Raw genomic sequence first — 22,646 nt, forward strand, 5'->3', positions numbered from 1 at the left:
CACTTCCTATTAATTGATGAATTTGAAGCAGAAAGAGTCCTTTTGATATGAATTCATGAAAATGACGAGGACTGTGCGACTTCACTTTCACTTTTCACTTTCATGCATTGGAGAAGGAAATGGCAACCCACTCCAGTGTTCTTGCCTGGAGAGTCCCAGGGACGGGGGAGCCTGGTGGGCTGCCGTCTATGGGGTCTCACAGAGTCAGACACGACTGAAGTGACTTAGCAGCAGCAGCAGCAGAACAAAATCATTACAATTAACTTCTCTAAGTAACAGGGAACCACAGAAAGATAAGAGAATACAGGAGCAGCTTAAGATGATTTCTTATAGTAGCTGTCATCTGATGACCATTTACTGTGTCTCAAATGTGCATAGTGTCTTACTTAATTCTCTTAGTAATTTCACAAATTATATTATTTAATAGATGAGGAAACTGAGGTTCCAAGGGCTTAAGTAACTTGTCAAAATTAGAGCACAAAGATACTGGGTTGGAGGCACATTTGAGCACAGTGTGTAAGTTCAGGTAATCTTTGGGTAGCTTTTGACATGTCTTCTAAGATATTCAAGAACCAGCACTAGAGAGGAAAGAGCTAAAGGCAAATTTTATTTTCTGGACACTTTTTTTTTTTTTTTTTTTTCCCCCCAGGGACATGGTAGAGTAAAGTTCCAAGTCTAATAGGTCCTATTAGGAAAAAAGAATGGAGGCAGTTTGTGAGGAGAAGAAAAATCCATCTTGAAAAACTAACCTCTTTTTCCTTACACATACATTCAAAGCAATCCTATAAGCATGTCAACTTAAATGAAATAATTAGTGTAAGAGCTTCAACATGAGATACAACACGATGGCAAAATTAATCTTGGGTATTTAATGAAATACCATCTCTTCTTTTAACCAAAAGTCTGACAACCTGGTGACAGTACAAATCTGTTCCACAGGCCATTTAATTAAGAACTATCATATAGAAACCTATTTTGATCATCAAATAAAAAAGATCCTTGTTTAAATCAAGATGTTTACATGGCAGGTTCTTGAGATCAAAGATATCTCTTGCATAATTGAAAATAATCTTTAATCATTTTGGGGTTGGGTTATGATTAAGGTATCATCAGTTTCTTATTCTAAACTTACATGTTTGTCTTTCTTGATCTTAAATATTGTTGCATCTTAATCCATTTAAAATATCTCCATCACCACAGACAAAAAAAAAATGTTTTTATGCTATTATTACATAGCATCTAGTGCTTCTGTTTACTTTATTCAATCAGCCACATTTGTTCTAGTAGTAATTTAAGAAATTAGATATTCTGAATTTTCAATAAGGATATAAGGCATGGAAAGTTTTGTTAAGAATAGGGGAAGATGAGGCTACAGAGTGCTAATTTGCTTGGCATTGGGTTTCTTTATTTTTTCCTTCCTTCCTTTCAATTCTCTGAAAGATATTTGAACCATGTTCTCTATAACAATGAAAGTTTCCATTCACATTTTATATTATTTCTGGGGGTTATTTTCTCTTAAACATAGTTTTAGGAAACAAATGAGAAAAATTTAAGCCATCTAAACCTCTTACAATTTGACTCTAGTAGGGAGTAGGAGGCTAACAGAAAAAAGAAAAAGGGAAACTCAATATGTATGACATATACATTATAATTATATTATGTTAAAGCTTTTGAAGATGAAGCACAGTCAAATTACTTCTTATTCTTATTATCCATGGGTCATATCTAGCCTATCTATAAGAAATATTAGTTTTGTACTAATAATATCTTCATACTAATAATTTCATATGAAAATTCATTCTTTAAAATATACCCATAGTTATGATTCCAGTGTGCCACTCACATATATTTATAAGGAAGCATAAAAATTAATATACTACTAATTTGTAAACGCAAAAAGTGAAACACCGAGAAACTAAGGGACAGGTCAAATGGCTACAGTTGCCATCTGGCAGCACGTCCATAGAGAAGAGATCTTAAGCCTTGAAGCTATACTCTGCTTTCAATATTTGGAAACCAATTTTTAAAATAACAGATAGATATCAAATAAAACATTTGATTTGTCATAAGAATGTATATACTACAGAATATTTGCTTACAAATAATTTTATTCTAAGCAGACAAATCACTTTCAGAATCCTCATGGATTTCAGAACCCTTATATCTTTATAAGCCTGAAAAACAACTTCCTCATAAAAAATAAAGCAGAAAGATGCATATATTTTTTCCATTTCAAAAAATAAGACTGATTTCCTAAAATGTCAAAAACAGTTACAGAATCCCAAATTACTTTATATTTTGTTTTCAATATTTGATAAGGAAATGATCATTCCTTTATTAACAATTTTTTGTATTATTTCTCTTTATTCTACATGATTAAATTATAAACATTTTAGCACTAGGAATATATTTTAATGTTGAAACATGTTACTGTATTCAAATCTTCTAAAGCTGAACTTATATATCATATTCACTTAAAATAATTATATTTTTCTTAATAAGTAGGATTTATAACACCTCCTCCCACTATTAACAATCATATGGGTATTATAAGGTCATATTTTTTCACTAGGTTGTTAGAAACCAACCACAGAATTTTTCAGTAGTAGCCACCCCATAGCTTGATTTAGCAGGCAAAGTGAAGATAATATCCAATTCATATTCATTGTGTAAATGGTGAATTCAGTGATTACTATTTTCCCATTAAGAATATATTCAATTATGCCACAGATAGAACACTATTCGGTTTAATGAGAATTTAAAATGAATGGAATTAGATTTAGACTAGAGTCTCATGAGCATTAAGAGAGTGATTAACATAGGTGTGGACATTTTTACTTTTTAAAATTTATTTTGCATTCCAATCAAACAGGTTCATTTTTATATAAATTTAAGCATGATTAAATCTTGCATGTTATTTTTAAACAGAAGTTGCCAGCTGCATCAACTTGTTCATTCTCTTTGACTTACAAAATACATGTGCTAAAGTTTAGATAAACTCTCATTACCATATAATAACATTGTTATATAATAAAAAATATAAACATTCCAATATTAATTTGGAAATTTAAAGAACACTCAAACTAGTGTAATTAATTATTAACATTTATTGAATGCTTATTATTTTTCAGATAATATGCTAACTACTTTCATATATTACCTCTTGGGAGCCCTCCAAGTCATTTTATGAAGTAAGCATTCCCATTATATTTACAGGGAAATTAGTTTTATGAGCTTGAATGACTTACACAAAGTCACAGGATGTGGTCAGCAGAATTTTAATATGACCTCCAAGATCCCCATCCCTTGGAGTACATAAACTGTATAATCCCTGGATCTGTGAACATGATGGATTTCACTCCTGGGATTAGGTTGTTATTTGGCACAGTTCATTTTAATAAAAGGAGATTATCTTCAGTGGGGCTGACCTAATCAGGTGTTCCTTGAAAATCAACTTGATATCTTACTGAGGCCAATGATTCAAGTCAGAGAGACTGAAAGCATCATGGAGATTTGACAGTAGAGAAAACTGTTTTTTGGCTTTGAAGATAGAGAGGGTCATGTAGCTACATTCTTAGTGGGTTTCAATGAATTGAGAGTAGCCCACAAGCAGACATCCAGCAAAATGGGGACCTCAGCCCTACAACCACAAGGAACTGAATTTTACCAAAAACCTGAAAGAACTTGAAAGTGAATTCATCCTAAATGGCTTCAGACAAAACCTAAGTATAGTGAACACCTTGATTTCAAGCTGGAAAGTAGCAGAATGGAGAATCATGCCATGCTAAGCCTGGTCTGCTGATTTACAAAACTAAGAACTAACTGATGCATGTTGCTTTAAGCCACTATATGTGCGGCAAAGTGTTCACAGCTTAAAAACATAGCTACTAAGTTCAATTTTACTCACAAGAAACCTGATTATACTCCTCTGTCCCTCCACCCTATTCTTCTAAACAATCTAGACACTGCTTCATGAAAACAGTAAATTTATTTACTACTCTTGATAGAGTATGTCTTTCTACAACCCTATGTGATTCAACCTTTTATTTAACGGAAAAAGAACTGGATTTGGAGTTGATAATATTTCTTTCATAAGTTAAATAAAATGGTACTATTTGCTTATTTATTTGGAAATGTCTTGAATAATCTAGCATATGGCAATTGCTCAATAAACGTTGTGGCCACTTTGCTAATAATTATTACTAAAATTTTAAAGCATGAAAGGTATCAAAACTGTCACACATCTATCTTTGCTGTTGTTGTTTAGTCACTAAGTCATGTCTGACTCTTTTGGGACCCCATGGACTGTGGGGCCTAGCAGCCTCCACATGGGATTTCCCAGGCAAGAACAGTAGAGTAGATTGCCATTTCCTTATCCAGGGGATCTTCCTGACCCAGGAATCAAAGCCCCATCTCCTCCTTGGAAGGTGGATTCTTTACCACTGAGCCGCTTGGGATATCTGTATCAGTTATATATTAAAAAGTTGTTTTCATTTCTAATGCTTTACCTGGCTTAATATAGCACTCTTCAAGGACAAAATTCCTACTTATAACTCAAAATTTGCTAGATCTGTATTTCCTTGATCCCTCAGGTAGAATCAGATTTTCAAAAGGTTCCAATTTTATTGTAAACACCACACACATGCATGTTATTTTCTGTAAGCATGTTCGTCGTAAACATGTTCATATCACAAGCTCTTGGAATAGAAGGACAAGCATGTAATATTTAGTAAATGTTTTCCAAATGAATGTTTAAAATTTTATAAGGAAGATATAAATTTAGAATGTATAAAGATGGGTCAAAAAATTCCTACTAAAGATTTCTGATTGGTAAATATAAAGGCATATACGCCTTTGGAGTAAACATAGCAAATGCATTATCTCAATGACTAAATATCAAGAAAATAATTTCATGCTCATTAGACGAGGCACTAGCTTATAAACAAAATGAATAGGATTTTTTTAAAGTAATTATTTGAAGGAAGTCAAGAAGAAAGTGAAGTTTGGAAAATGTACTTTTCCAAAAAATCCTATTCAATACTTGAAATGTCTGAGTCTCTTATTAATTCCAACATGTTATGGTAATAGGTTGGGTTGTTTTTTTTTGTTTGTTTTTTTTTTTTTTTTAATGTAGCTTCCTGTTTATAAGAAAACAATTTGTCTAGGAAAAGCCTCAAATTTTTCTTGAACATGAAATTGTTCCTACCAAAGTACAACTTTGATGGGACTGGTAAAATGAATTGTAGAAACACAGATATATACATTTCATTTTTTAATATTGCCAACAATACATTACAAATCCCTACGTTACAAAACTATCAATACCAATATATAATTATTGTTTTCTGTAGTTATTTTTCAAATCAGGTAGGAGAAGAAAACAGTTGCAAAAATGTATTTATACTCTTTTACATTTAATTATCTTTCTGGTGCTTTTTGGGCTTTCCAGATGGTTTAGCAGGTAAAGACTTGACCTGCAATGCAGGAGACCCAAGAGACTTAGGTTTGATCTATGGGTTGGGAAGATCCCCTGGAGGCAGGGTATGGCACTTCACTCCAGTATTCTTTCCTGAAGTATCCCATGGGCAGAGGAGCCTAGAGGGTTACAGTCCTTGGGGTCACAAAGAGTAGGACATGACTGAAGCACTTAGGATACATACCTGCACTGGTGCTCTTTATTTTTTATCATATGGATTCAAGTTACAGTTGACCCTTGAACAGTTCAGTTCAGTCACTCAGTCATGTCTGACTCGTTGTGACCCCATGGACTGCAGCATGCCAGTCTTCCCTGTCCATCATCAACTCCCACAGCTTGCTTAAACTTAGGTCCATCGAATCAGTGATGCCATCCAACCATCTTATCCTCTGTCATCCCCTTCTTCTCCTGCCTTCAATCTTGCCTAGCATCAGGGTCTTTTCTAAGGAGTCAGTTCCTCACATCATGTAGCCGAAGTATTGGAGTTTCAGCTTCAGCATCAGTCCTTTCAATGAACACCCAGGAATGATCTCCTTTAGGATGGACTGGTTGGATCTCCTTGCAATCCAAGGGACTCTCAAGAGTCTTCAACACCACAGTTCAAAAGCATCAAATCTTCAGCACTCAGCTTTCTTTGTAGTCCAGCTCTCACATCCATACATGACTACTGGAAAAGCCACAGCTTCGACTAGATGGACGTTTGTTGGCAAAGTAATGTCTCTGCCATTTAATATGCTGTCTAGGTTGGTCATAACTTTTATTCCAAGGAGCAAGTGTCTTTTAATTTCATGGCAGCAATCACCATCTGCAGTGATTTTGGAGCCCCCCAAAATAAAGTCTCTCACTGTTTCCACTCTTTCCCCATCTATTTCCTATGAAGTGATGGGACCGGATGCCATGATCTTCGTTTTCTGAATGTTGAGCTTTAAGCCAACTTTTTCACTCTTCTCTTTCATCAAGAAGATTTTTAATTCCCCTTCATTTTCTGCCATTAGGGTGATGTCATCTGCATATCTGATATTATTGATATTTCTCCCGGCAATCTTGTTTCCAGCTTGTGCTTCCTCCAGCCCAGCGTTCCTCATGATGTACTCTGCATAGAAGTTAAATAAGCAGGGTGACAATATACAGCCTTGACGTACTCCTTTTCCTATTTGGAACCAGTCTGTTGTTCCATGTCCAGTTCTAACTGTTGCTTCTTGACCCGCATACAGATTTCTCAGGAGGCAAGTCAGGTGGTCTGGTATTCCCATCTCTTGAAGAATTTTCCACAGTTTTTGTGATCCACACAGTCAAAGGCTTTGGCATAGGCAATAAAACAGAAGTAGAGGTTTTTCTGGAATTCTTGCCTTTTCAATGATCCAATAGATGTTGGTAATTTGATTTCTGGTTCCTCTGCTTTTTCTAAATCCAGCTTCAATATCTTGAAGTTCAAGGTTCATGTACCATTGAAGCCTGGCTTGGAAAATTTTGAGCATTCCTTTGCTGGCGTGTGAGATGAGTGCATTGTGTTGTAGTTTGATCATTGTTCGGTATTGCCTTTGTTTGGGATTGGAATGAAAACTGACCTTTTCCTGTAACCACTGCTAAGTTTTCCAAATTTGCTTGCATATTGAGTAGAGCACTTGAATAACATGAGTTTAAACTTCACAGGCCAGCTTATAATAAAACATTTTTTCAGTAAATACATACAACACTACATGAACACTGTGCTTAGTTTAATTGTTGAGTATGTAACAGTAGGTATAGAGGGCCGACTGTGCAACTTGCTTCTTTGGATTTTTGTGTCCATGGTAGATCCTAGCAACAAATTCTCTCACTTTGTGTTTATCTGGGAATGTATTAATTTCCATTTGATTTTTAAGAGTAGTTTTGTTTGATACAGAACTCATGCTTTAGAGACTTTCTTTTGGCACTTTAATATATTGTCCCACTGCCTTCTGGCCTCCAAGCTTACTGACCAGAAGTCAACTCTTAATCATCTGAGGTTCCCTTGTACATAATGAATTATTTTTCTCTTAGTGCTTTGTAAATCATCTCTGTAATTGGAATTTGAAAGCTTGAATATATTATCCTAGACATTGATTTCCTTGAGTTTTTTAATTACCTTGAGTTTGTCATGTTTCTTTCTGTGTAGGTTTGTTTTCTTCGAATTTGAGAAGTTTTTGGCTATTGTATGTCAACTATTCTTTTTCCTCTTTTTCCCTTCCTTCAGACAATCAGAAGTTTAATGGTATCTGACAGATCTTTCAGTACAGTTCAGTTCATTTCAGTTCAGTCACTCAGTCTTGTCCGACCCTTTGCGACCCCATGAATCACAGCACGTCAGGCCTCCCGGTCCATCACCATCTCCCGGAGTTCACTCAGACTCACGTCCACTGAGTCAGTGATGCTATCCAGCCATCTCATCCTATGTCATCCCCTTCTCCTCCTGCTCCAATCCCTCCCAGCATCAGAGTCTTTTCCATTGAGTCAATTCTTTACATGAGGTGGCCAAAGTACTGGAGCTTCAGCTTTAGCATCATTCCTTCCAAAGAAATCCCAGGGCTGATCTCCTTCAGAATGGACTGGTTGAATCTCCTGGCAGTCCAAGGGACTTTCAAGAGTCTTCTCCAACACCACAGTTCAAAAACATCAATTCTTCAGCGCTCAGCCTTCTTCACAGTCCAACTCTCACATCCATACATGACTACTGGAAAAACCATAGCCTTGACTAGATGGACTTTAGTCAGCAAAGTAGTGTCTCTGCTTTTGAATATGCTATCTAGTTTGGTCATAACTTTTCTTCCAAGGAATAAGCGTCTTTTAATTTCATGGCTGCAGTCACCATCTGCAGTGATTTTGGAGCCCCAAAAAATAAAGTCTGACACTGTTTCCACTGTTTCTCTATCTATTTCCCATGAAGTAATGGGACCAGATGCCATGATCTTCGTTTTCTGAATGTTGAGCTTTAAGCCAGCTTTTCCACTCTCCTCTTTCACTTCCATCAAGAGGCTTTTTAGCTCCTCTTCACTTTCTGCCATAAGGGTGGTGTCATCTGCATCTCTGGAGTTATTGATATTTCTCCTGGAAATCTTGATTCCAGCTTGTGTTTCTTCCAGTCCAACGTTTCTCATGATGTACTCTGCATATAAGTTAAATAAGCAGGGTGACATTATACAGCCTTGACATACTCCTTTTCCTATTTGGAACCAGTCTGTTGTTCCATGTCCAGTTCTAACTGTTGCTTCCTGACCTGCATACAGATTTCTCAAGAGGCAGGTTAGGTGGTCTGGTATTCCCATCTCTTTCAGAATTTTCCACAGTTTATTGTGATCCACACAGTCAATGGCTTTGGCATAGTCAATAAAGCAGAAATAGATGTTTTCCTGGAACTCTCTTGCTTTTTCCATGATCGAGTGGATATTGGCTATTTGATCTCTGGTTCCTCTGCCTTTTCTAAAGCCAGCTTGAACATCAGGAAGTTCACGGTTCACATATTGCTGAAGCCTGGCTTGGAGAATTTTGAGCATTACTTTACTACATGTGAGATGAGTGCAATTGTGTGGTAGTTTGAGCATTCTTCATCATTGCCTTTCTTTGGAATTGGAATGAAAACTGACCTTTTCCAGTCCTGTGGGCACTGCTGAGTTGTCCAAATTTGCTGGCATATTGAGTGCAGCACTTTCACAGCATCATCTTTCAGGATTTGAAACAGCTCAACTGGAATTCCATCACCTCCACTAGCTTTGTTCATAGTGATGCTTTCTAAGGCCCACTTGACTTCACATTCCAAGATGTCTGGCTCTAGATTAGTGATCACGTTATCATGATTGTGTGGGTCATGAAGATCTTTTTTGTACAGTTCTTTAGTGTATTCTTGCCACCTCTTCTTAATATCTTCTGCTTCTGTTAGGTCCAGACCATTTCTGTCCTTTATTGAGCCCATCTTTGCATGAAATGTTCCCTTGATATCTCTAATTTTCTTGAAGAGATCTCTAGTCTTTTCCATTCTGTTGTTTTCCTCTATTTCTTTGCATTGATCACTGAAGAAGGCTTTCTTATCTCTTCTCGCTATTCTTTGGAATTCTGCCTTCAGATGCTTATATCTTTCCTTTTCTCCTTTGCTTTTTGCCTCTCTTCTTTTCACAGCTATTTGTAAGGCCTCCCCAGACAGTAATTTTGCTTTTTTCCATTTCTTTTCCATGGGGATGGTCTTGAATCCTGTCTCCTGCACAGTGTCCCGAACCTCATTCCATAGTTCATCAGGCACTCTATCTATCAGATCTAGGCCCTTTGTTATACCCAGAGTCCGAGTCCCCAAAACTGAGAGAATAAGACATCCACAGCAATGCAAAAGCATGAAGGGGTTTTATTTCTAGCTCGAGCTAGGTCTCCCGCCATATCCAATGCAGTGGAGTGGAGCAAGGAGCCCTGAGCCCAGATTTACAGCAGTATTTATAGGTTTTAGAACAGAGTTGGCAAGGGCTGATTGGCTCCAGGAGTTTCCTCGTATTTATTTATTGGCTAATCTTCATTGGCTACAGAGGTTTCCGGATATTTACTAATTGGCTATTGGCTGCAGGGGGATGTCTTTTACGTCCTGATAAACTCAAACCAGGTTATGGGGAGTATGCTGATTAGACAAGTCCTGGCATCCGCGGGGATGACCTCACTGGGCAATGACTCAGCCTTTCCCGTGAGTCCTACCTTAGTCCCTGAAGCCTATCATGGTGTTTGTTAAGTCCCAACGTTCCCCCCTGTCCTTTGATCATGGAGAGGATCCCTCCTCTTCATTCTGAGACATTGCCTGATATTATTGTCTCAGCATCATCACTTGAACTGTACTGATATGTTCTTTTTACAAAGGTCCAAGGTCAAAGAATAAATCTGGCCACCAAGTATTGGGGGGATTCCAGCAGTCGAATTGAGTACCTCATGGGTTAGTCCATTATGAAGCATTCAGGTGATCTTAGCAGGTTGATGTGGGTTAGCATCAGCAGTTCCAGAGTGGAGAAGGAGGGCCACCAACAGGAGAGTCAGGGGGATTTGTCTGGGGCCAGCTGGTGGACGAGCTTCATTTTTAAGGGGTTGGTGGGATGCAGCATCACCTTCCATTCTTTTGGGACCTTTTCTTGTTCCTCTGGGGTGGCACGATGCACGTGATTGCAGTGCACCCAGGGTCCAATTCCATCCACCTTTAGGGCAGTGGGGGTGGTAAGGAGAACAACATAGGGGCCCTTCCATCTTGGCTCTAAGGTTTTTGACTGGTGTCTCTTAACCCAGACCCAATCTCCCAGGCCCATATCATGGGAAGGGATTGTTCCTTTACTCTGGCCCTCATGAACTTCTCGTATCAGTGACCAGATATGTTTATGCACTTTACTTAAAGCCAGCATCTCTTGTTGGAACATGTGTAGCGAGAGAGATGGTTTAGTCTTTCCCTCAAACAGTGAACAAATGGGGGGTGTACTTCCATATACAATTTCAAAGGGAGTCAAACCTAGTTTATAGGGGGTATTTTGTGCCCAAAAAAGCGCAAAGGGAAGGAGGGTTACCCAGTCCCCGCCAGTCTCTATTACCAGCTTTGTTAAAGTTTCTTTTAGGGTCCAATTCATTCTTTCTACTTGTCCTGAGCTCTGGGGACTGTACTCATGATGTAGCTTCCATTTGGTCCCCAGGGCTGAGACCAGTCCTTTAACAATTTTGCTCACAAATGCAGGTCCATTATCAGAGCCAATAGATGCCAGCAGCCCAAACCTAGGTATTATCTTAGCCACTATTATTGCTGTCTCCTTTTTAGTGGGGTAAGCTTCTTCTACCCACCCAGAAAATGTATCAACCAAACTAACAGGTAATGATAGCCATACTTGCCTGGCTTGACCGACCTCTGTAAAATCTATCTCACAATGCTGTCCCGGCCTTCCCCCCACCGGTATCTTGCATCTGTGTGCTGTCCTTTTCCCGGTCTCATCATCTGACAGGCCTTGCAGGTGCGGACTATGTCCTGTATGGTTTTCTTTTGTCTGGGAAACCGCAGCTGCGCTGCTTGTAGAAGCGTCAAAGCCTTTTTCTCTCCCAAACGGGTGGTTTGATGTAAATGGGTACAGAGATATCTGCCCAGGTTGGCAGGAAGCAACAGGTTGTCATCCTGGTCCCGATACCATCCGTCCTTGCCCGCAGGGCGGTTGGTGTTATCCTGCATCCAGCTTAAATCAGAGGGGGAGTATATGGGGCTTGGGGGGAGAGTCCCCATCCCTGGCGGTGGTAATCCTACAGCCAGCACATGAGCTTGGCAGTATCCAGAGGCCACTTTGCGGGCTGCTGCATCGGCAGCACGGTTGCCTCGGGCCCTGGCATCTTCTCCTTTCTGGTGTCCTGGGACATGTGCTATGGATACCGCCTGGGGCAAGTGGACCGCTACCAAGAGTCTGCGTATTTCAGGTAGGTTCTTAATCTCTTTTCCCTCTGCTGTCAAGAACCCCCATTCTTTATATGTAGGGCCTTGAATATGCGTGGTGCCAAATGCATACCGGCCGTCAGTGTAAATGGTGATCTTTTTTCCTTTCGCCCTCTCTAGTGATTGTGTCACAGCTATCAATTCTGCTTTTTGGGCAGATATTCCAGGGGGCAAAGCCTCGGCCCAGACGACCCCCCCCCCCAGTGTCATCTACTATGGCTGCCCCTGCTTTTCTCTGCCCATCCTTTATATAACTGCTCCCATCTGTGAACCATATCAGCTCACTGTCCTTTAATGGTATGTCACTGAGGTCTCTTCGTATGATGGCTACCTCAGCCAATACTTCAACACAGTCATGGAGAGGCCCATCCTCCTCCAGGATGGGCAAGAGAGTAGCAGGACTTAGAAAACAAGGTGTCTGAAAGTGTATCTGGGGAGCACTTAACAGCAGGGCTTGGTAATGGGTTAAGCGAGTGTTAGAAATCCACTTACCCGGTGGCTGTTTGAGGATCCCCTCTATGGCATGGGGAGTGTAGACCAGGAGGGGCTGTCCATAAGTCAACTTGTCAGCGTCATGGACAAGGAGAGCAGTGGCTGCGATGATACGGAGACAGGGCGGCCATCCAGCAGCTACCGGATCCAGCCGTTTAGAGAGGTATGCCACAGGCCGCTTCCAAGGTCCCCATTGCTGTGTCAGGACTCCCTTTCCCACTCCCTGCTTTTCCTCCACAAACAGTTGAAATGGCTTAGCCGGGTCAGGGAGGGCTAGGGCCGGGGCTTCTAGCAATGCCCACCAGAGTTCCTGAAATGCCTGCCTCATTGGCTCAGTCCAAGTCCAGTTCTTATTTTCTCTACTTCCTTCATATAGAGGCCAGGCCTTTTCAGCAAACCCCAGGATCCATAGCCTGCAGTACCCAACAGTCCATAAGAACTCCCTCACTTGCCGACGAATCATTGGCTCGGGGATCTGTAAAATAGTCTCTTTCATAGCCTGAGTCAACCATCTTTGCCCCTGTTTTATTTTGTACCCCAAGTAAACGACTTCCTGTTTAGCAGTTTGGGCCTTCTTTGCACTCACCTGGTACCCCAATGTCCCCAAAGTCTGAAGGAGGTCGCCTGTGGCCTCTAGGCATACCTCCTTGGTAGTAGCAGCCAGCATGAGGTCATCCACATATTGCAATAGGACAATGTCAGGGTGGCTAGTCCGGTACTCACAGAGGTCCTCACCTAGAGCCTCATTGAACAATGTCGGCGAGTTTTTAAATCCCTGTGGAAGGCGAGTCCAGGTCAGCTGTTCTACAGTTTGACTGTCTTCGTCAGTCCATTCGAATGTGAAGATCTCTTGGCTCTGGGGGGCCAGAGGCAAACTGAAAAAGGCATCTTTTAAGTCCAAGATTGTATACCAGATGTAATCTGGTGGCAAGCCGCTCAGGAGGGTGTATGGGTTAGGGACAGTGGGATGAACGTCACTCATCCGTTTGTTGACTTCACGAAGATCTTGGACGGGTCTAAAGTCCATTCCCCCAGGCTTTTTCACAGGCAGCAGGGGAGTATTCCATGGGGACTGGCACTTTTTAAGAATCCCTACCTTCAGGAGGTGCTGTATGTGTGGTGTGATTCCTTGCCGGGCCTCCTGACTCATGGGGTACTGCTTTATCTTCACAGGGGTAGCATTTGCTTTTAATTCAACAATGATGGGAGATCTTTGTTTTGCCAGTCCTACTCCTGCCATCTCGGCCCAGGCCAGAGGGTATTTTTGGATCCATTGTAGCATAGCCGGGTCCACAGCTGCAGGGGGTTTTGGTGAATATAGTCTGTATTCATCTCTCAGTGCCAGGGATAAAACATGAATTGGTTGTCCAAGCCCATCTGTGACTGATATCCCTCCAGAGTCAAAGTGCATTTGCGCATTGACTTTGGAAAATAGGTCTCTTCCTAATAAAGGGGCTGGACATTCCAGGATCACCAGAAATGATTGGGACACCCGTTGGGCTCCCAAGTCCACTTTTTGTTTAGTAGTCCAGTAATATTTGTCCCGGTGGCTCCCTGGACCAAGCTAGTCTTCTTGGACATCGGCCCAAATATTTGATTGAGGACCCAGTATTGGGCTCCCGTATCCACCATGAAGCTGACCGGTTTCCCCTCCACATTAATAGTTCCCCAGGACTCGGGGAGGGGTGCCAGGCCCTGACCCCTCCAATCACTATCTTCTCCTGCATATAAAATGTGGGTACCCGAGGAAGACTCTTCTTTTCTTACAGTCCTTTTTTTCAGGTTTCTCTTGGGGCACTCATTTTTCCAGTGCCCTTGCTCTTTGCAATAGGCTCATTGGTCTCTCTTTAGGGTCGGTCTGGCCAGTTTCTCCCTTCCTTTCGGCTGGGTGTCTCGAGTCTTCTGGGAATCAGGTCCCAGTCTCGTCCCCACAAAGAAAATTTGAGCTAGCTCTTTCTGATTTCTTCAGTTTTCCTTAGCTCTAATTTCCCTTTCCTCCCGTCTAATTCGTTCCTCCCTCTCCTCAGGGGTCTCTCTGTTATTAAACACTTTCTCAGCTGCCCTCACCAGATCCTGTATTGACTGTTCTCCCAACCTCTCTATCCTCTGTAACTTCCTCCTGATATCCGGAGCTGCCTGATTAACAAAGGCTAGCAAGACTGCTGCGCGTGACTCATCAGCCTAAGGGTCCATGGGCGTATACTGCCTGAAAGCCTCCATTAACCTCTCTAAAAAGGCTGCCGGGCTCTCATTTGGCTCCCGCCTTATCAAATTTACCTTAGACAAATTCGTTGGTTTCCTGGCGGCTGCCCAGAGGCCAGACATCAGAGTCTGGCGATACACTCGGAGATGCTCCCTACCTTCAGCGAGTTCAAAATCCCAGTTCGGTCGCATCAAAGGAAACCCCTTCTCGATTAGGTGGGGCTGCGTGGTGGGTCTTCCATCCACTCCTGGAACATGTTTTCGTGCTTCCAATAGAATTCGCTCCCATTCCTCCGAGGTGAAGAGCACCTGTAACAGCTGCTGACAATCACCCCAAGTAGGATGAGTAAACCAGATAGAATCTAAGAGATCAATAAGACCTTGGGGTTTTTCGGAAAAAGAAGGGGTTTGAGTCTTCCAGTTATATAAATCACTCGTAGAAAACGGCCAGTACTGGTATGTTTGCTCCCCACCAGGATTTGCTGGCCCCACCTGGACAGGGAATGCCCGAACGGTGGATGAAGGAGCCTCCCAGCTTCCGTCCTCAGACAAGTCTCTGCCACTTTGAGTCCTTCCACGATTTCCTTGGGTTGGCCCCCTTCCCATTGCGGAGCCGAGGGTTCTGGGTCCCTCCTTTGTTCTACAGACGACACCTGCAGTACCTGCAGGGGCACGGGTGGCTGCATATATGGGGGAGGTGAGATTTCAGTGTCTAAGTCAATCAGGTTGGATATAAAGAGGATTCCTGGAGTATCGGCTTCTCCTGACTCTCCCAATCTTCATGGTCAGTCATTACAGACAAAGGGGTGGAAGAGATTTGGCCCATAATGACGGAGCTCACAAAGAACACACAAAAAAACAAAAATGGCGCCGGCACACAAAGAAAGGCGACAGACAGAAGACAAACAAATATCGGCCGAAAACACAGAACTAGGTCTATCCCAGACTTCTGTTATCTTGCTTCCCAATGTTATCTCACCGAAGGGCGTCCACTGCCCACCAGATTCGGAGTCGAGAGAGATGTTCCTTCCCAATCCCTCACAGAACCAGCTGCCTTCCAGCGCGAATGCTGGGCCCTGGTCTTATGCTGGGCCCTGGTCTTATGCTGGCTGCCAGTTGCCTTCCAGCGCACTCACTGGGCCTCAGTCTTACACTGGCTAGAATGACTAATTCACCTCTGATTAGGCCTAACAAGAGCCAGTTGCCTTCCAGTGCGTATGCTGGGCCTCGGCCTTATGCTGGACTTAACCAGACTTAACACCGCTGTTCAAATATCTTTCCTCCTAGTGAGGAAACCTTCTACTGGGAGAGTGTTATTCTTCCCAGTTAAAGGGATCCTGGACAAGCCCCCAAATGTTATGCCCAGAGTCCAAGTCCCCAAAACTGAGAGAATAAGACGTCCACAGCAATGCAAAAGCATGAAGGAGTTTTATTTCTAGCTTGAGCTAGGGCTCCCGCCATATCCAATGCAGTGGAGTGGAGCAAGGAGCCCCGAGCCCAGATTTACAGCAGTATTTATAGGTTTTAGAACAGAGAGTTGGCAAGGGCTGATTGGCTGCAGGAGTTTCCTAGTATTTACTAATTGGCTAATCTTTATTGGCTGCAGGGGTTTCCTAATATTTACTAATTGGCTATTGGCTGCAGGGGGATGTCTTTTACGTCCTGATAAACTCAGACCAGGTTATGGGGAGTATGCTGATTAGACAAGTCCTGGCATCCGCGGGGATGACCTCACTGGGCAATGACTCAACCTTTCCCATGAGTCCTACCTTAGTCCCTGAAGCCTATCATGGCATTCGTTAGGTCCCAACACCTTAAATCTATTTCTCACTTCCACTGTGTAATCATAAGGGATTTGATTTAGGTCATACCTGAACGGCCTAGCAGTTTTCCCTGCTTTCTTCAATTTCAGTTACGACTCTTCATTTCTATATTTTTTTTCCAGTTACTCAGATTGGGTAATCTCAGTTAACCTATCATCAGGTTTATTGATTCTTTCTTCTGCTAAGTCAAATTTGATATGGAAACTCCTCTAAATTTTGATTCTAGTTATAGTTCTTGAAACTTCAGTTTCTATTTTGCTATCATAAAGCTTCTATCTTTGTACTGATATTCTTAATTCAATGACATGTCATTATCATACTCTCCTTTAATTCTTTAGAGATGACTTCCTTTAGTTCTTTGAACTTATTTTTAATAGCTCATTTAGATTTGCTATTTAGCAAGTTTAGCATCTGTGCTCTCTAAGCGTTAGTTTCTATCAATTGCTCCACACACTTCATGTGTGAATTATACATTCTTTTGTCTTTTCCTAACTCACTGTTTTTGTGTGTGGAAATTCAGACATTTTAGCAAATATAACATGGCAACTTCAAAAATCATATTTTTTCTTTACTCCGGGTATATTTTTACTGATTGTTTATTAATTTTTAATAACTTTCCTAGACTAATTATATAAATTTATATTTATTTTGTCATTACTAAAGTCTCAGCTCAGCTAATTTAATGGTCAGCTAATGACTGGCCAGAAATTTCCTTATACCTTCAAATCAATAAATCTTCTACTCTTTGCTTGTGTGGTATATAAAAACAGTTTAGATATAATTTTAATTCCTATTCCTTCTGTGGCTTCTTTCAATATTTTATCTTTAGGTTTAGTGTTCTGCATTTTACATATATTATGTAATTGTATGTATTATTTTATACATATTATTTATATATATATATATATATAACACATAATTATATATGCATATATCCTGTGGTCTCTTAGATTCCTGGATCTATAGTTTGGTGTCTGTCATAAAATTTGGAAAATGCTCAGTTATCACTACTATGAATATTTTTTCTGTTTCTTTTTTTTCTTCCACTTCTAATATTTGTAGTTTATATACTTTGTAATAATGCTACAGTTTCTGGATATTTATTTGATGCTTTACATTTTTTATTTTCTTTGCATCTAAGTTTTGGAAATTGCTATTAACATATATTTCAGTTCAGATCAGTTCAGTTCAGTCACTCAGTCATGTCTGACTCTTTGAGACCCCATGAATTGCAGCACTTCAGGCCTCCCTGTCCATCATCACCTCCTGGAGTTCACCCAAACTCATGTCCATTGAGTCGGTGATAGCATCCAGCCATCTCATCCTCTGTTGACCCCTTCTCCTCCTGCCCCCAATCCCTCCCAACATCAGGGTCTTTTCCAATGAGTCGACTCTTCGCATGAGGTGGCCAAAATATTGGAGTTTCAGCTTCAGCATCAATCCTTCCAAAGAACACCCAGGACTGATCCCCTTCAGAATGGACTGGTTGGATCTCCTTGCAGTCCAAGGGACTCTCAAGAGTCTTCTCCAACACCAAAGTTCAAAACTATTAATCCTTCAGTGCTCAGCTTTCTTCATAGTCCAAAATTTCACATCCATTCATGACTACTGGAAAAACCATAGCCTTGACTAGACGAAACTTTGTTGGCAAAGTAATGTCTCTGCTTTTTAAGATGCCATCTAAGTTGGTCATAACTTTCCTTCCAAGGAGTAAGCGTCTTTTAATTTCATGGCTGTAGTCACTATCTGCAGTGATTTTGCAGCCCCCCCAAAATAAAGTCTGACACTGTTTCCACTGTTTCCCCATCTATTTCCCATGAAGTGATGGGACCAGATGCCATGATCTTCGTTTTCTGAACGTTGAGCTTTAAGCCAACTTTTTCACTCTTCTCTTTCATCAAGAAGCTTTTTAGTTCCTCTTCACTTTCTGCCATAAGGGTGGTGTCATCTGCATATCTGAGGTTATCGATGTTTCTTCTATAAATCTTGACTCCAGCTTGTGCTTCTTCGAGTAAAGCGTTTCTCATGATGTACTCTGCATAGAAATTAAATAAGCAGGGTGACAATACACAGCCTTGATGTACTCCTTTTCCTATTTGAAACCAGTCTGTTGTTCCATGTCCAGTTTTAACTGTTGCTTCCTGACCTGCATATAGGTTTCTCAGGAGGCAGGTCAAGTGGTCTGGTATTCGCATCTCTTTCAGAATTTTCCACAGTTTCTTGTGATGCACACAGTCAAAGGCTTTGGCATAGTCAATAAAGCAGAAATAGATGTTTTTCTGGAACTCTCTTGCTTTTTTGGTAATCCAGCAGATGTTGGCAATGTAATCTCTGGTTCCTCTACCTTTTCTAAAACCAGCTTGAATATCTGGAAGTTCATGGTTCACGTATTGTTGAAGCCTGGCTTGGAGAAATTTGAGCATTACTTTAGCAGTGTGTGAGATGAGTGCAATTGTGCAGTAGTTTGAGCATTCTTTGGCATTCCCTTTCTTCAGGATTGAAATGAAAACTGACTTTTTCTAGTCCTGTGGCCACTGCTGAGTTTTCCAAATTTGCTGGCATATTGAGTTCAGCACTTTCACAGTATCATCTCTCAGGATTTGAGATAGCTCAATTGGAATTCTATCACCTCCACTTGCTTTGTTCATAGTGATGCTTTCTAAGGCCCACTTGACTTCACATTCCAGGATGTCTGGCTCCAGATAGTGATCACACCATCGTGATTATCTTGGTCATAAAGATATTTTTTGTACAGTTCTTCTGTGTATTCTTGCCACCTCTTTTTATTCTGCTTCTGTTAGGTCCATATTTTTTCTGCCCTTTGTTGTGCCCATCTTTTCATGAAATGTTCCCTTGGTATCTCTAATTTTTTTGAAGAGATCTCTAGTCTTTTCCATTCTGTGGTTTTCCTCTATTTCTTTGCACTGGTTGCTGAAGAAGGCTTTCCTATATCTCCTTGCTATTCTTTGGAACTCTGCATTCAAATGGGTATATCTTTCTTTTTCTCCTTTGTCTTTAACTTCTCTTCTTTTCATAGCTATTTGTAAGGCCTTTTCAGACAACAATTTTGCCTTTTTGTATTTTTTTTCCCCTTGGGGATGGTCTTGATCCCTGCCTCCTATACAATGTCACAAACCTCTGTCCATAGTTTATCAGGCGCTCTATCTATCAGATCTAGTCCCTTAAATCTATTTCTCACTTCCACTATATACTCATAAGGGATTCGATTTAGGTCATACCTGAATGGCCTAGTGGTTTTCCCTACTTTCTTCAATTTAAGTCTGAATTTGGCAATAAGGAGGTCATGATCTGAGCCACAGTCAATTCCCGGTCTTGTTTTTGCTGAATGTATAGAGCTTCTCCATCTTTGGCTGCAAATTAACCGTCCCCATTTTAGGATATGGAGCTGTTGCAAAGAGAGATTAAATTATCCAATAAAATTTTCAAAATCTGAAGGTGGTAATGTTTGGAACAGAGTTCAGCTATGTAGACAGCAAAGAATGCTCCTTAACAACATCCTATTGTGCTTCTTTTGGAAAGATGGCAAAACTTGCTGCTGTTTTTCACTCTAAGTCTTGTCTGACTATCTGAAATCCCATGGACTGTAGCATGTCAGGCTCCTGCATCCTCCACTATTACCTGGAGTTCACTCAAATTCATGTCCATTGAGTTGGTGTTGCTATCTATCCATCTCACCCTCTGAAGCCCTCTTATCTTTTTGCCTTCAATCTTGCTCAGTATCAGTGTCTTATTTAAAGAGTCAGCTCTTAGCATCAGATGGCCAAAGTAATGGGGCTTCAGCTTCAGTAACAGTCCTTTCAATGAATATTCAGAGTGGATTTCCTTCAGGATTGACTGGTTTGATCTCCTTGCAGTCCAAGGGACTCTCCACAGTCTTCTTCAGCACCACAGTTTGAAAGCATCAATTCTTTGGTGCTCAGACTTCTTTATGGGCTTCCCTGGTGACTCAGAGGTTAAAGTGTCTGCCTGCAATGCAGGAGACCTGGGTTCGATCCCTGGATCAGGAAGATCTCCTGGAGAAGGAAATGGCAACCCACTCCAGTATTCTTGCCTGGAGAATCCCATGGACGGAGGAGCCTGGTCAGCTACAGTCCATAGGGTCGCAAAGAGTCGGACACGACTGAGTGACTTCACTTCACTTTTTTTTTTTTTAATTTTATTTATTTTTTTATTTTTTAAATTTTAAAATCTTTAATTCTTACATGCGTTTCAGACTTCTTTATAACTCATCTATCACATCCACACATGACTACTGGAAAAACCATAGCTTTGACTATATGGACCTTTGTCAGCAAAGTGATGTCTCTGTTTTTTTTAATATGTTCTCTAGGTTTGTCATATCTTTCCTTCGAAGGAACAAGAGTGTTTTAATTTCATGGCTGCAGTCACCATCTATGGTGATGGCAAAAATACAACTCCATATCTTCTAAGTGGAAATAGAAGCTTAAAAATGATGACAAAGTCAGAGAATATAATATTCTACACAGAATTTAGGTTAAAGAGCCATCTTTTGGCTTTAACTGCATTTGGTATAAGTAGATAGAAGCTCAGCCTCCTATAAATAATTTAAGACAAAATTTTGGACATAGATTTCTGTGATTAGCATAAACTTAACTAAGAAAAGAAAAAAAAAAAAAAAGGCTCATGTGTTTACAGTCTTAAACCCTCCCTCCTTTTGCCCTAAAAGTGAAGCAGTGTAATTTAAAAGTTAGACCATCTATTCTTATTTTAAATTCTTATTATTCCACCTGTGAAATATGTCATTTCAAAGCTAGCTTCAAGTTCTTAGCTTCTCAGGTTTCTATGAGTATGTCATGTTACCTTACATTTCCTACAAATTCAAGGAAAGACTGCAAGCCTTGCCTCCAAATGATAATTAACCCTTAAAAATCTTTTAGTTTTCTTAATTTCTGTAATTTACAAATGGTTTCTACCCATGTATAGCTTAGTAAAAATAACAGGTCATTGTATTTTCAGTGTTTTACCTAAAAGACAATGAACATCTGCAATTTTGGGAAATATAAAGATTTTTCTAGAGTTAATTAAAGATCTTTCTAGAGTTATTTAAGTTGAACTTGTAAATTTTATCCTGGTATATAGTTTTGGTTTGGAACAGTCCAGATAGAAAAAAGCAATATGAAAAAGAAAGTAAAGACAAGTAAGAAAATATGCTTTATGATGTAATAAATAAAAGCCTTTAAGGAATGGCATGATTTACAAAAAGTTTCAGCACTAAATATGTACTGTTTACTTAACAGATCATAGCAGTTTTCTTTGAAAAACTTGTATCTAATTCAAGTCTTATTATAAATATTTTTTTCACAAAAAATTTTTTCCAAAGCCCTTTTGCATACCATATCAGCATAAGTTTGTGAAAAACAAAAATCACATTCCACACACAAACGATCACAGAGAATGTTTAAATTAATGAACTAAGCAAACCATAAGACACTTCTTTCTCTTTTAAATAACAAATTCAATTCATTTTTTACAGTGTTCATTACTATCTTCCTATGCATGTTTGCTAAGTCGCTTCAGTCATGTACATCTCTTTGCGACTCTAGGGACTATAGCCCCCTAGGTTCATCTGTCCATGGGACTCTCCAGTCAAGAATACTGCCGTGAGTTGCCATGTCTTCCTCCAGGAGATCTTCCCAACTCAGGGATCAAACTTGGGTCTCTTGCTTCTCCTGCATTGCCAGGTGAGTTCTTTACCACTAGCACCACCCGGGAAGTCCATCTTCCTATAAGAATTATCAAAAAATCAAATGGAGTTTACTCTGTGATCTGTAATTTGACAAAGTTCACATGTTATAGCATACTAAGTACTTCTCAGAAGAACAAGTGGTGAATGATGTCTGGTGATGATGATTTGATGTTTCTGAGCTTCTGATTTATTTGTTCTCAAGAAAACTAAACAATGAGTATTAATACAATATACTTTACTAAGGTCATGATTAAGACACAGATAATTTCCCCAATCACACATGTAATAATTTTTATGAGGGCAGGAGTCCAACACTAATATTTGGATGCCAAGAACCCAAGCATGGTCTTTACTACTCTGATACTGGACAGAGGCAGACTATATGACAATCTCTCTTAATAAGAATGAAATAAACTGTATTGGGTTGAATGTGAACCCTGAACATCGTGGAACTCCAGGTAGTTTCACTGCTTCAGAAGAGTGATA

This window comes from Capra hircus, chromosome 14 (assembly GCF_001704415.2).
Source record: "Capra hircus breed San Clemente chromosome 14, ASM170441v1, whole genome shotgun sequence".
Taxonomy (NCBI): domain Eukaryota; kingdom Metazoa; phylum Chordata; class Mammalia; order Artiodactyla; family Bovidae; genus Capra; species Capra hircus.